The following is a 14,316-nucleotide window of genomic DNA, read 5'->3' as shown; positions in this document are numbered from 1 at the left end:
GTGCCATGCGTGGGGACAGTGTGACGTTAACCTGCAGTGTTAGTAGGAAGGTGCTGTAGGCATAATGGCTGTGTCCATACGCTTTATAGAAAAGCAGGGCAACTTTATAAAGTCTCATTAGCCTCTCACCATCCCCTTCTCTTACTCTGTCCTGCATGTTTAGCAGGAAGAAGCCAAAGCCAAGTCTAGCTTCTGTGTGTTGTTTTTGGTGATCTTAGTTTGCTGGACTCGCATGTTCTGGAGAAGAGTCTAGTGGAGCCACAAGATTGTGTTTCTTTTTCTCATGTGTTTCCCTTGCGTTGGCGTATATATATATACACATTGCCACACCCGTCCGCACGACACGGAAACTGCTGCCTCTGCCTTTGCTGTGTCGAAGCCTGCCTTTGACTTGCAGCTTCTGTGACGCCTGTCATCATGACAAAGGTGTCCACAACCTGTCCAACCTTCTCATGCAGCCAGCTCCTCTTTAGTTGTGGCAATCCGTCGTTGACATCCACTGGGACAAACCCATCTGGAATTTCTGTTGGCACACAAAATAAAATGTTTAACTTCTCACCACCAGTAGTGTAAATGCAGATTTAAGTCAAATAATATTGGGTACTAACTTTTATCAAAATGAATTAAAATTTTAACTATAACAGTAGTAACATATAGATACATGTATTTAGTGCTGTCAGTTCAACGCTTTATTAACGGCCTTAACACAAACCCATTTTAACGGCGTTCATTTTTTAGTCGCAAGATTAACACGTTTTTAAAAAAAAAAAAATTTATTAACATTCTTTTTGGCCTCGCAAACTGTGTAGTAGGCTAACGTTACGGTTTGAGTGAATGGTGAGCGCGATACGCCGAAATGGATGATAAAAAGCTTCTGAATGGAAAGTTTACTTTTAAAAGTTGTGTTGTGCAAAAGAAGCGAGCTTCACTGTTGTCTGAAAATGTCAACAGGCAGCTGGCTGAAAGCAAAGGAGTAGTAGGCTTACCTTTATTCATGTCCTCTGTATATTGATGTGGCATGTGGTGAACCACTCATTTCTTGAAGGTTTTAAAAACAGCCAGGTACTGGGTAAGGATGCGGCTCCCAAGAACAATGAACTCACGTCGCATATAGTCCTGGGTTTCTAGTCCGGGGAGTGAGTTGCAAAGGTCGTACTGAAGGATGTCATTGTCCGGTTTGTCATTGCTAAGGTGATATGTCGTAATTCTATCTTGGACTGAAATATGATTGAAGGAACTGTAGGGGTGATGTGGTTTGGGGAGAGTGAGTGTTAGGTGAGCAGACAAAGTCTCGGTCAGAAGACTCGAACGGCAAGGAGTGGAGTGAGGAAATTAAGCAAGGGAGAAGGCAGGTTTGATGCAATACCAGTAGTTTTATTTTCCATTTTTGATCTTGATATTTGTTTCCGTGTGCTGCATCAGAAGACATAAACAAAGAAGCAATACAATTACAATTAAATAACGGAGTGGTCAATCAAACAACCAACAATCATGTGCGAATACACAATCCACAACTAAACAGCAAAAGCAACGAACAGGCAACAAACAATCCCACATGGCTCCTGGCACATGTCTGGGAACAAAGGGATTAGGGCAACAGAGCACATGTCACAAAGCCACCACAAAAGGCATACAAATTAAACAATCAAAATGATGAATTGAATTGACCACTCACGTTAACTTTGAAGACGCACACTTCAGGATACGTGGATATAACTCAAGAATACAGGAATACGCTGGAGTACTGGCAGGGAGTGCAAAGGGTGAACTGCCAGGTGAACAAACTATTTATAGACTCCGCCCCTTAGCCAGCAGGTGGAAGTTGGATTCAGTTCGGCAGATTCACCATAGTCATTTACAAAGAAAATTAACTGAAAAAGCCCAGGTTCCCGGGAGTCTTTTCAATGATGAATCCAGTGTATAGATTTGTTGCTGTGGAGGGTGGACTGATGATGTGCATGCATGAAAAAGTCCAAATTATCAAATATTATGGAATATGTTGGTGGAGGTGGGGTGTGTGATCGGAAAAGCCGAGGAGCTCAAGCCCAGCTCTGCTGCTTCAGAGTCACTTAATCTGTTGAAAGGCAGCGTAGCTATTTCAGAGGCATTTATGCTTTGAGCCATTTCATCTGCTGGAAAAGAAAAAAGTAATAACTTATTATTAGGGTTCCTCCGTCAGGAGGAAACCTATTGTTATTGTAGGTATTATTATTATTATTCTTGTGCCATTGAAGTCAATGGCAGCCCCTAGAACCGTATGGTAACTTTTTCTGAAATTTGGCACACTCATTAAGGACAGTCAATTCTCCACTCACACCAAGTTTCATGTCTCCCACTAGACCACACTAGCGCCACCAACAGGTCAAAGTTGGACTTTTGTTAACACTGTAACTTTTGAACCGTTTGACCGATTTTCAAAAATGAGGTACCATTGGATTCCTTGGATCAAGACGAATTCAACACACCCTATGGCGTCAATTTCCGGTTATATAGATTTTCCGCAATTTCCGGTTTTATCAAAAACCTTTGAAAGGCATCAACTCCTACAATTTTTGTCAAATCTTCTTCAGAATCACCAGAGATGATCTTCAGACCAAGCCTCACAAAAGTTCTTCAACAGAATTTTGATCCTCACAACCGTTTGTCCGGTACAGCCACTGAAATTCAGCAGAAAAGATGCCAAACAGGAAGTAAAGTCATATCTCAGCAAATCTTTCAGATATCAACACCAAACTTGGTATGCACGTGGAAGACACTACAACATGTCCCCATGTGCAAAGGCAACTTCATATCTTCAAAAATGATTGATATGAAGCAAATTGCATTAATCGCTAACGCTAAAATAATGCTTTACACATTTTTCATTCAAAAAGTGATACTCTGATTCAATCACAAGTTCATATGAAGACACTTGAGAATGTTTAGTACACAAATCTGAAAAAAAGTTGACTAAGATGAAAAGTAGATTTTTGGTGAATATTTGAAACATGCATGCTTGGCTAATTGCTACCACGATTTCCAATATAATCTGTCCCTGTCCGCTCCTTCGCTCCCCGCGCGGCTTGCCCCAATTCTCAGACACAAACTTTCACCTGACACACCAGCGCAATGTAATGTAGCCGGGTAGCTTTAGGACCCAGGAGTTTATAGGCAAGCCCACGGGTGACAGGCTACATTTTGTTAGCTTTAGGATCCAGTAGCTTCTAGACAGCCCATGGCTGACGTGCTGTTTTCTTAAAGTGGCATTATACAGTAATTGTACATCAGGATTAGGGTTAGGATAAGCAGTTTTACCTTAAAATAACAGTTTAAAAAAAATTGGGGCGCTACAATGACTTTTCATATGGAGAATCGCCTCCGTGCCATTGCCATACCAGGGTCCGTAGGCATATTACTGCTAAATGTAGGTTTGCTGAAGCTGCCCAATTACTACTGTCTGCTGAACTAGTAAGTAACTTATTTGCCGTCTTGCTTAGTCTTGTGTGTTGCACTTGATTGGTGTTTGACTGTGTTAGGACAGTTGTTGACTAACTAGTTTGTCATAATGTCAAAGTCAGCACATTTCAAGAGATTTCGTTAGTTTTAGCCGCTAGCATATCGTTAGCGATTAGCAATTGTTCCGTTATCCTTAGGGTGACCAGACGTCCGGATTTTTAATGCACTGTTCGGCGCAGCATCAAGCCGGACGCATATTTGTCCTCCTTTTTGAAGTTGGAGGTGCAGAACCCAGCTTGACCGCAGCAGAGAAAGTGATTGTAACCCCCAAAAATCTAAAGAGTTATGTCTGGAAATGTTTCGGATTTTGGTCAGTTGATTGTAAACTTGTTGAGCCTACAGCTAAACTAGTGTGTAAGCTAAGTCAAGCTAGAGTTAGCTAACCATTCAACAACTAGCAACTTGAGGCTACATCTCCAAAATGTGCACCCAAGTGAATATGGCCTAATATGTGGAACTTCAGCGAAACAGCCACGACTGGATACATATTTTGCGCCGTCCGCCACAAGTTCGTTGTCTGCGGCACGACAGGAGGCCTGCACGCAAAAAATGATTTCGTTCATATGCAAGGACATGAGGCGTGTGTGGTGGATGGGATAGGCTTCATGGAGTTCTGTGAAGCACTGGAACCGAGGTACCGTATCTCATTTTATTTTACGTTAACAGAAACATTACTTGTGTGAGCTAGTCGCTACTGTACTGACTGTATATTGCATGAATAAAATAGATTAGATAAGCTACAACAGCTTCATGCACTGGTTTGATTATTTGCCGTTTCATGCCAAGGAAAAGTTTCATGTTTACCACAGCCCAGCTCGCTCGGAGCGTTCGATGTCGGTTCTATACTGTAAAACTTCAATTAATGTTAATAATATTAGTTTCAATCACTGAATGAAGCCTGCCATATTTGGGACAAGAATCGCGACCTTAAATTGCTTGCACGAAACTCTTGATCAGCACTCAGCATTTGTTTATTGTTGTCGTTCATTTAAACCGATGCAGAGGGCGCGACGATAAGGGAGGGAGAGAGAGAGAAAGAAAGAGTGCGTGTGTGTGTGTGCGAGCGAGAGGCCAAGGTCTACGGTCTTGGCCATTAGTTAATTTACTTATTTTTGTGTAGGTAATATGTTGTTAAATATGTTAAAACTTAAATAAATTACCTATACAAGTAGTTATGTCTCGTTGTATTAATTTATCCTGTTATTCACGTGCCTTAATGCGCAACCAGATATTCGAATATGTTTGAATATATGTGTTTTTTGAAAGGGAATATTCGAACGTTTTCGTCATTTTTGAGCAATTTTGACAGTCCTATTGCTGACGTGCCGTTTCCTTAATAAGACCCGCGATAGTTTAAATTGCCGTGTTGTAATGGAGGCAATTATTTGCTGCGAGGTTTACCAAATGCTTTAGGCATTAGCTCTGTGTACTTCAGGTAGGCTGGCAACTCTTACTACATCCATAGTAGCTTGCATATTTGCATGGTGTTCAACCTGGTGAGATGTAGCCTAATGTTTTTACCACATAGCGACAGACTCCTCAGCCGTTGACGTGACTGTGGAGTGTTGAGCAGCGAGGTTACAATTGAACAGCCCTCGGTATGTTTTGTTACATAAGTTAAGAACATTTATATAATGATGCTGTTGCTATTGTGTAACTAATGCGGGTATTTCTACCACAGGTAGTGTCCAGCGACTGCCACTGTTTTTCCCACATTAGTTTCTCATTGTTTTATTTCTTTCTGTTCTCTGTTTTGTTTAGCTTAAGGGCCTGTTTTGTGTGCTTTATTATTTTGGAGTTATATCTGTATTTTGAGCCTTGGTTATGCTAGGCTTGCTAACCTGGTGACACGTTTTAGTACACTTTGCAGTGAGTGTGTTTGCCCTACAATGCTAAAAAGTTGCAGTCAAATTTGGCAAAATTGCTAGCTTGGATATTATCTTTACATTTAGATGGGTTGGTGGTTACAAACAATGAGGATGCGCATGCAGCTTCAAGGCAGAACAATGCCTACCATTTCACCTTTACTGTATATGTTCCATCCACCCCCCCTTTCTGAAAAAAGTTCCATTGATCTGATTTGTTGCTATCTGTTGCTATGAAAACCATTTTAGCCAAGCTAACTAACATTGTTTTTAGCTAACTGACATTACCATTCAATCACAAACAAAACATGAATAGAAATAACTTGCTAACAGGGTCCTCACGTTTAATCAAAAGCTTGTAGTGAGATGCATGACCCCCCGAGACAAGCTTTCATGTTAATAATACTGTTGGTCAACCTGATTGTGCATGTTGTGTAGTTAAATGGGATGAGAGAGTCTGACCATGATAAAGTATTGTCAAGCTGCTGTACCATCTACTGTGTGTGAACTTTTTTCAGAAAGGGGGGGTGGATGGAACATATACAGTAAAGGTGAAATGGTAGGCATTGTTCTGCCTTGAAGCTGCATGCGCATCCTCATTGTTTGTAACCACCAACCCATCTAAATGTAAAGATAATATCCAAGCTAGCAATTTTGCCAAATTTGACTGCAACTTTTTAGCATTGTAGGGCAAAGGTACACTTGCAAACAGCTGGACATTAGCTCTACCTTGGTCCAGTTCACTGCATGCCTCTTGTCAGTTGTGTATGACTGAGACTAGAGAGATGTCAATTCAGGGAGAGTTCCTATAACCATGGATTTTTAATCAGTTTTGGGGAATTTTGAAATATTTATGCCTTGGCGTGACCTGCACTGGGAAAGAGGGAAACAGCATGGATGGGGAAAGTGTGGGCAGAGCAAGCAGTAGTAGTACATAACCTACAAACGTCCTTTAGTGAAGTGTATCCTCACTTTCATACAGTTATTGTTGTAATCAAAGCTTTTAAAGAATGGATCTCTGCATTAAGGGCCTGACCAGAGCACAGGTGGCCTGACAGAACATGCTTCAAAGTTGTCACTTTCAAAAGGGTGGCATTTTAACCCTGTCAGTCCAAAATGTCTAAAACTTGGTACCCATGACTTATTGCTCATGGGAAACAAAAAAGTCTCAAGAACCCATAATGTCACCAGCATGGATATTTCTCGACAGTGACAATTTGTGAATAATTAAAAAAAATGACTTCAAATCAGCCATTGATCCAATTATCTGTCCAATGTTGTGTACATGTATGAAATACATGTCAGTGTCATGTCAATTTTGTAATGATTGGAATGTTGAGGAGGAACCCGCCATTGCTGCCTGCAGCTATATTTATTATTATTATTATTATTATTATTAATAATCAAAAGATAGACACATAACATTCAAGATGACACAGCATGTGATGTGTTGTTGTGTTTCTATATATCAGTCATTTGTCATCTCACCTGACAAGTGAAGCTCTTCCATGCTTTCACGAACTGTGTTAAGTGGCCCCTTCGGATCACTTGTGCTTTGGTCTTCGCTGGTGTCCACTCTCTGATCAACATCAATGTTCCCTTCCGCTTCAGAGTTCAGGAAAATTTCCTGAAAAATTAATATTTTTAGAGAACCCCCACATAGGAGTGGCAACTCCTTCTGCTTCTCTACAGAATTTTGGTGAGTTGTTGTTAAGGCCATTTTGCTCAGCCTTTCAAACACTGCTTTTTTCGCCCCACCATAATGTAGAATACTACATAGGTAGTATGCAAAGGCTGACAGGCGATGGAAGCTGCTGCACAAGTTGCAGTTCGAGAGTGGTTGGTGACAGTTGTGAGAATTGAGAAAAGGAATGGTGAAAAACATTTTAGGTCTGCCTCTAAGCTGGTTTATGAAAAGGCTTTCAGATCATCCGGAGATTACTTCCACAGGATGAAACCGTTGTTTGGATTACAGATATGTTTGCATTCATTGCTTATTAGCTCCAGGATGTGCACCTTTATTTCCTCAACTAGGTGTTTATGCTTCAACATTAACTTTGCAGCTGTTGTCCATTTTTTTCTTATTAATGCTGTTCACTATTAAGGCTTCTTCTGAATAACATACCTTGGCAACAGTCTGTGATGGGTAATGGGTGACAATCTGAAATATAAGATAATGTATCAGTGTGAATAATTACAGTATAGCCTAATAAGTATAATGTGCATTGACAATACATAGGAATATACAGACTGTTAAATATGGTGACCCCAGATGCAATTGCAGAGCAGGTCCGAGCAATAGTGATGTATTGTTCGTGAACGATTCGTTCATTTTCTTGTGGCATCGGGACTGTTGCATAGCCTCAGTCAAGGAAACAGAAATGATTTGTTCATTTCCCGACTGCGTTTTCGGGTACGAGTCTTTGGATCCTTTTTCACGTGACCTGCATAGGCTCAGTACTGTTAGCTAGAGCAGTGGTTCCCAAACTTTTTACAGTCCTGTACCCCTTCAGACATTCAATCTCCAGCTACGTGTCCCCCCCGTTGAAAAATTGAAACTTTTTAGGTGAATTCTGTTTTTTTTTTCTTTTTCATTTTGCCTAATTTTTTTCACCATGAGGTAGATTGATGGCTTAAAATGAGTGATTTAATATGTGCCACAAGTGACCCAAACCTTCTAAGGTTGTTGTTTGCCAGCCATCAACGGAACAGAAGACTAAAAAAAAAACATTATTTGCAGGCGATTGGGAAGATGAGCAAATTAATTTTGCAGGCCGTTGGACAGGGGGGGCGTGGCCAGAGCGGAGTTCAGCACAAACGTGACATTTTCTCAGTGGTTTTGTTTTTTAATTAATGCTTGTTCATCGTTGCGATCGTTGTTGTGTTTATTAGAAAGAAATACAGCCTTGCAGGGCAAAATACAGGGGAATTTGGGCGATTTTGATGCACAAAATTATGTTTCCGTCTGAAAGTTGCAATTCTGTTTCAAAGGGTAATCCCATCCGTTTTCCGTTATCGCGGAAATTTTCTCCCCGCGTACCCCCGTTTGGGAACCGAGGAGCTAGAGGAAACAGAAATGATTCGTTCATTTCCCGACTGGGTCTTTGGATCCTTTTTTCACGTGACCTGCATTGGTTTAGTAGAGGAAACAGTTACCTCATTCCCTTTCGCGTTACCACTGTTTTAGAAAGACGTGAGTGATATTCGTTCACAAGTCATACTGACTGGTTTTGTTATTTTCACTTTACATTTTGTCAAAGGGTATCCGTGTCGGCAGTCTTTCAGTGAAGGCACAAAAGTCAGCAGGGAGACAAGGCTCTGGATTTGGGAATTTATTGCTCCACCTCCAATTGTAAAATCCAATGTGGAAAATTATAAACTAAAAGACCGATATAAATGGCAACAAAAAGATACATACAAACTGTATATGTACAGTCAAAAGTACAATGTACTAAACTGAGGCAGTTTACAGACAACAAACTCACGTTCTGAACTCTCTATAGCAGAGCATAAACTAGCTCACAATCAACTCTATAAAAGAAGTTCTCACCTCAGAAGCTTCCCCACAACTAACTCCCCCACCCTTTTAACAGGTAGCTGACATACCCACAAGTGGCTCATACCACCATCAGCTAAGAACACAGTTTATTCATGTGTGATACGACAAACCCATTAAACTGAGTTAAAACGGTACCGACAATAACTAGTATTCAATCAGGCATTCACAATATTGATACCAAAAGTCATATGTGACATGCAACACTGGAAACCTTATAATACAATTAATTGATTTCGCGAGGGCGCAACCACGTTCCTCGCACACCTGCTCTAACCATAAATGTGTCCCAGGACGGGAACGCACTTCATAATACCGGAAAAGAAATACATGGCGACAAGAACTCATACAAGTGTGTTTTGAGAACAAGCATAGTAAGTAAGCTGTCTAACATCATTATTATTATTCATGTATAGACAACGGAATGACAGTGACTTGAGGGAATAATAATTATGCAGTAAAACGGAGATTATGAACAACGGAAAACTGCGTGTGTAGTGAAATGTTTGGCGTGGTGTCAATGATAGGTATGCTTGCACACACGCCAGCAAAGATGAATCAGTTCATATGTATATGGGTGATGTTCCATAAGCACATTCTTGGTACTGGTCAACGTCTCCGTTGATGGTTAACAGTATAGGGAAAGTCTGGTGCGTCCGGCATTAGGACGCGGTGAGAATCGCGGCATCACACATTTACACTTACAGTTTAGTGCAGTGTAATTGTTTGCCGTGATAATTAAATGCTATTGTGATAATAAATGACCATTTCAAATCATCCAAACTGTCATGATACATTATTTCAATGCAGGAATTTCTATTAAACTAGTATCTGCTGGTTTACATGCACTAACCTACATGAGAATATAATACGTGTTTTGCAGTGGACATATTTAGGCCAGGGAATTGGCTATAAAATGTTGAGCAACCAACACCCCCCCCCCCCCCACGCGCGTTGAAATGAACGAATGACTCGCAAAAAGATTTGTTCATTTTACTGAACGAGATTCTAAGAACCGAGTCAGTAAAATGATCCGAAATTCCCATCACTAATGTGAGGTAAGTGCTGATCTGACACCACCCCTCTACTCTACAGAAATCTAGCTAAACAGGTGAGGCGCCTCTACCCCCAGGTAAGTAGCCCATAACACTGAAGTGATTGAAAAAAAAAACATATAACTCTCTCTGACATTTACTTAAAAATGAACACAGAGATTTTAGTTATGCTTAGTGGGTTTAAGGAAAATGATTCAGATATCAACTCATTAACATTTCCTTGAATCAAGAAGTAAATATGATATGATCATTATCACACTTGACCACTAATAACAAAACCTTTGAATTTGAACTTAATAGATGAATTAACTTCCATTCACCATAAACCCTTAATGAATGCTTTCACAGACTTACCATGTGAATTAACTATTACAATAGGCACCTAATGAACCCTTCACTTTAACATCTCATATACAGTTAGGTATCAAACACCTTTTTAAGTGTCCCTTCCTATGACACGGCTCCTTTAAATCCAAAGTTCAAGGCCAAAAAACTGAAAATACAAATTACCTTTAGACAGGCATATAACATACAAATGAAATGGCACTCAAACAGTGGTTTCAGTAAAGAAAAATGACATACAGCTTCAACCTTTTTGTTTCAGCAACAATAGGTAAGTATGAAGTTCTTTCTATTTGTTCAAACTGTGACTCAACAGTGGCATCATATCGTATCAGTATGAATGAGCTGACCGCTTCGATCCTTTAGCAGTGTGGGTGTGTCAGTAATGTTACAGTACAGTTCAGATCTCTGGGCGCTACGAGTGTGCGTTTTGTGCTCACGGAATGCACGAAAAGTCTGATGTCCCTTCCAGTGCAGATGCGTGAGAGCGCGCGCATGTGTTTACAAGAGTAAAAGCGCAGCTTTAGTTAGTTAATTTTGGCTCAGTTCGGACTGCGCAACGTGTGCGTGTTTAGTCAGTGTAGATGGTAGTGTGGTGTAGAGATTACCCATAAGCAGCAGAGATCAAGTTGTCTGATGGACGGCAGGGTTAACTTCAATCCTAAAGAACTCGTTGCACTCGCAAAAGAGTCGGCGCAGGCGTCTCCTAGCACACAGGAGTAGCGAACAGCAAAGCGAAACTGTCTTCACACACAGATCAAAGACGGAGTGGGGGAGGGTGACAGTGACTTCTGACTAGCACCGCACTCTTCAATATCGACGTTAAAACTCACTTTCCAAAACAAAACTCTCGCAAAAATCACTTTTAGCGACCTATACGATGTAAACAGTAACACTAGACTCACACTTGAATGCTCTCAGGGGTTAAAGCAAAAAAAAAAATCCTGAGCCTGAACTTTTTTTTGTGTGTGGGAGGGGGGGTATCGTCCCGTGGCATGGACACATTCGCAGGGTCAAAAAAACAAACAAACATTTAGAAATGAATGATTGCAGATTATGGTGAGACTTTTGAAACTGCAATCCCAAGAAAGGTCAGCAATAGTACTCCACCTCACTACAATATGTGGTACTAACACATGTAGCATTCACGATTTCTTTTGATATCAAGTTTAGCTGCTAAGCTTTGTCCTTGAAAGGTGACATGTTATAAGGGTATGGCAGTGGAAGAAGATTTGATTTGTAACTATTTAATTGAGGATATATGAAAAAGGACAGCGATTTACTTTTCAAACTGTTGCAACAGTGAACTCGATAATAATGTAGTTTTATATTGCAACATTTCCATAATTACTTTGATCAAAAGAAATAATCGTAAATTAAATACTAGGAAATTAATAGAAAATATATCAATAAAATAAATAACAAACAAAATATTAAAATGTTACAAGAACTGGTAACTAATGTTGGGAAATAAATACAAAACAGGACTTTGTCCATGTACTCGTCGACATTTAAGGAAAACATGCCGTTTTTTTTTTTTTAGCTTTTCCGAAATACGTCTTTTAAACTCTGGTGTTATGCCGTGTGTGTTAAAACAGCGGCATGCTGATTGGATATTGACAGTTTAGTGAAACACACGTCACACACACGGTCAGTTATTGATGCCGGTACATCAGCTGAGGATGTTGCTTCCGGTAAAGGCGTTGTGTGTTGGAGAGCTAGTTGCATATATTAGCTTTCTCGAGCACAAAGTACAGAAGCAAGCACCTGCTTCTCTTAATTTCTTACACCAGCTACCAAAAGGCTTACTGTCCTTCCCTTCCCATCTCTTCTATCCATGCCCAGCGCCATTTATTTCCATGAACTTACTTTCCATCCTACTCTCCTTTGGTGTGATGTCTCTCTACTCGGGCAGCTACACTAGGCAGAGCCATAGAGAAAAGTCTGAAGCACATTTTCCCGCCCCAATCTACTTCTGATTGGCTAATAATGTTATTTTAAGAGCGGGAGAGTTGTGCTCCTTTCATTTCATTGGCAGACGAACTCATAAACTCGAAAGTGATGGTGATGATATCGAGACGTGTGTTTTTTTTTTATTTTTTTTAATATAAGATTTTTTTTCGCAGCCAAACGCTGCACGCCGGAAATCCGGCACGGTGCCGGAATACTTTAATCCCTGTGCTCTTCCAGCCATCTTCATCCGTGTAGCCTATCTGTGCATCGCCATGCAGGTTCACAGCTAGCAAAAAGTTAACGTAAGTTTTTTCCGGTTTCGGCACTCGCACTATCAAAGAAAACGTGAACACAACCGTATCCGCGTTACTGGTATTAAAATTGTCACTTCAGATGGCCACTCACTTATTTTAACTTAGAAACCCCTAGGCGCAGCACTAACTTCTTCAAATCTTAAAGTTGCTACTCCAATGAGAGGCAGACAACAAAATGCGATACACTGAAGTTTATTCAATCTTGCAGACTTCCATCCAATTTGAGCGGTGGTCCATGGAGCATCTCTGTCAAAAAATCAGTGCACTTACTTTTTATACTACAATTGCCATCACTATGCTTTTCCATTCGAAAACTAAGCACTTAGCAAAGAATATTTTGCTCACATATTGCCGAAAAACATTTCAAGACAATGGTGGCTTGTGAGAGCAGGTGTGTGTCCTTGTGTATGTTTCTAAGAACCTGTTTACAACTTATCGGTAGGTTTTGTCCTTGACTAGTCTGCATCCCCTATACAGAGACCCTTTCATTAATACGTGGCTGTCCCCGGGAGCCTGCACCTGCACTGTCATGGTTTTTGAAAACAGGCCTTTCTGCTTGACCTTACATAGCACTCGTCTCTGCACACAGACCAAATTGTGTAAATATCATGCAAACATAATGATCTACTGTTGGTAAAACATCACTTACTGATATTCCTAACATCTTTACTGCATTCATTGACCCAGAAAATGTAAATTCTGACACCAAGATTGACCTTCAAAGTGGCTTGGAAGCTGATTTATTAGCATTTATAGCAGACGTTTGGTAAATCCAAGATGGCCGCCACCCGCCATCTTGATGAAGTGGAACCCCCTCAAAATTGAAAGGTATGGTGATGAAGAACCTGTGGAAAAAATGTGGTGCTTTTGTCCGCCGTGTCCCCATCTTTCTCAAATTTGGTCCTAAGCCGCCTGACTAATACCTGGGAAAGCTCAAACAGGGCAGGCCATCAAACTTTGAAGTAAATCATAGGTGGTTTCTTGATTACATCATTTTGACGCAGTGAGAAGGTTTTTGCCATCTTCTCATTGATGAGTTTGTTGTTGTCTCTCATCTTGTACTCATAAAGAAGCTCCACTCTCTCCTTTTCAAGGGTTGCATCAGCCTTGAGGATGAGGTGGGAGTTAGTTTACCTCAGATTTCTTTGCCTTTTTCAAGTTTTTTGCTGGTGTTCCATCTTCAGCTGATTTTCTCTTCAGACTGTTTACATTTAGCTCTGGTAGTCCAAAGTGTTTCACCTTTGCTCTGTAGTTGCCAAGCTTGTACTTTAGGCTGTTGTGCCAACTATCTAACCCAGTGGTTCTCAACCTTTTTTCAGTGATGTACCCCCTGTGAAATATTTTTTCAGCCAAGTACCCCCTAACCAGCGCAAAGCATTTTTGATTGAAAAAAATATGTAATACACAGCGCTATGCCATCATTGTCTGATTTATTAAACTGTCAACACTGAAGATTGAACATTGTTGCATTGAACTGAGTGCGTTTGCAATTACATTTAGTGAGAAACTTGTGCTTGTGCTTCACTGAGAATCTTTGTCAGTCTTGGTGGCAGGGAGGCAACTGTTGCGATCAAGCTCTTCTCCAGGCACAGTCTGTTTCTCTGCTGTTTTTGTTTTGATCAGTCATTGCAGAGAAGGAGGCCTCACATAAATATGTGGAGGCAAAGGGTAGTAGCTGCTCCAAAGCTTTCTCTCCCAGGTCAGGGTGCTCCTGCTTCACACACACCCAAAACTGT

This window comes from Clupea harengus, chromosome 5 (genome assembly GCF_900700415.2).
Source record: "Clupea harengus chromosome 5, Ch_v2.0.2, whole genome shotgun sequence".
In the NCBI taxonomy this organism is placed as follows: domain Eukaryota; kingdom Metazoa; phylum Chordata; class Actinopteri; order Clupeiformes; family Clupeidae; genus Clupea; species Clupea harengus.
Note: the sequence above shows the minus strand (reverse complement) of the source record.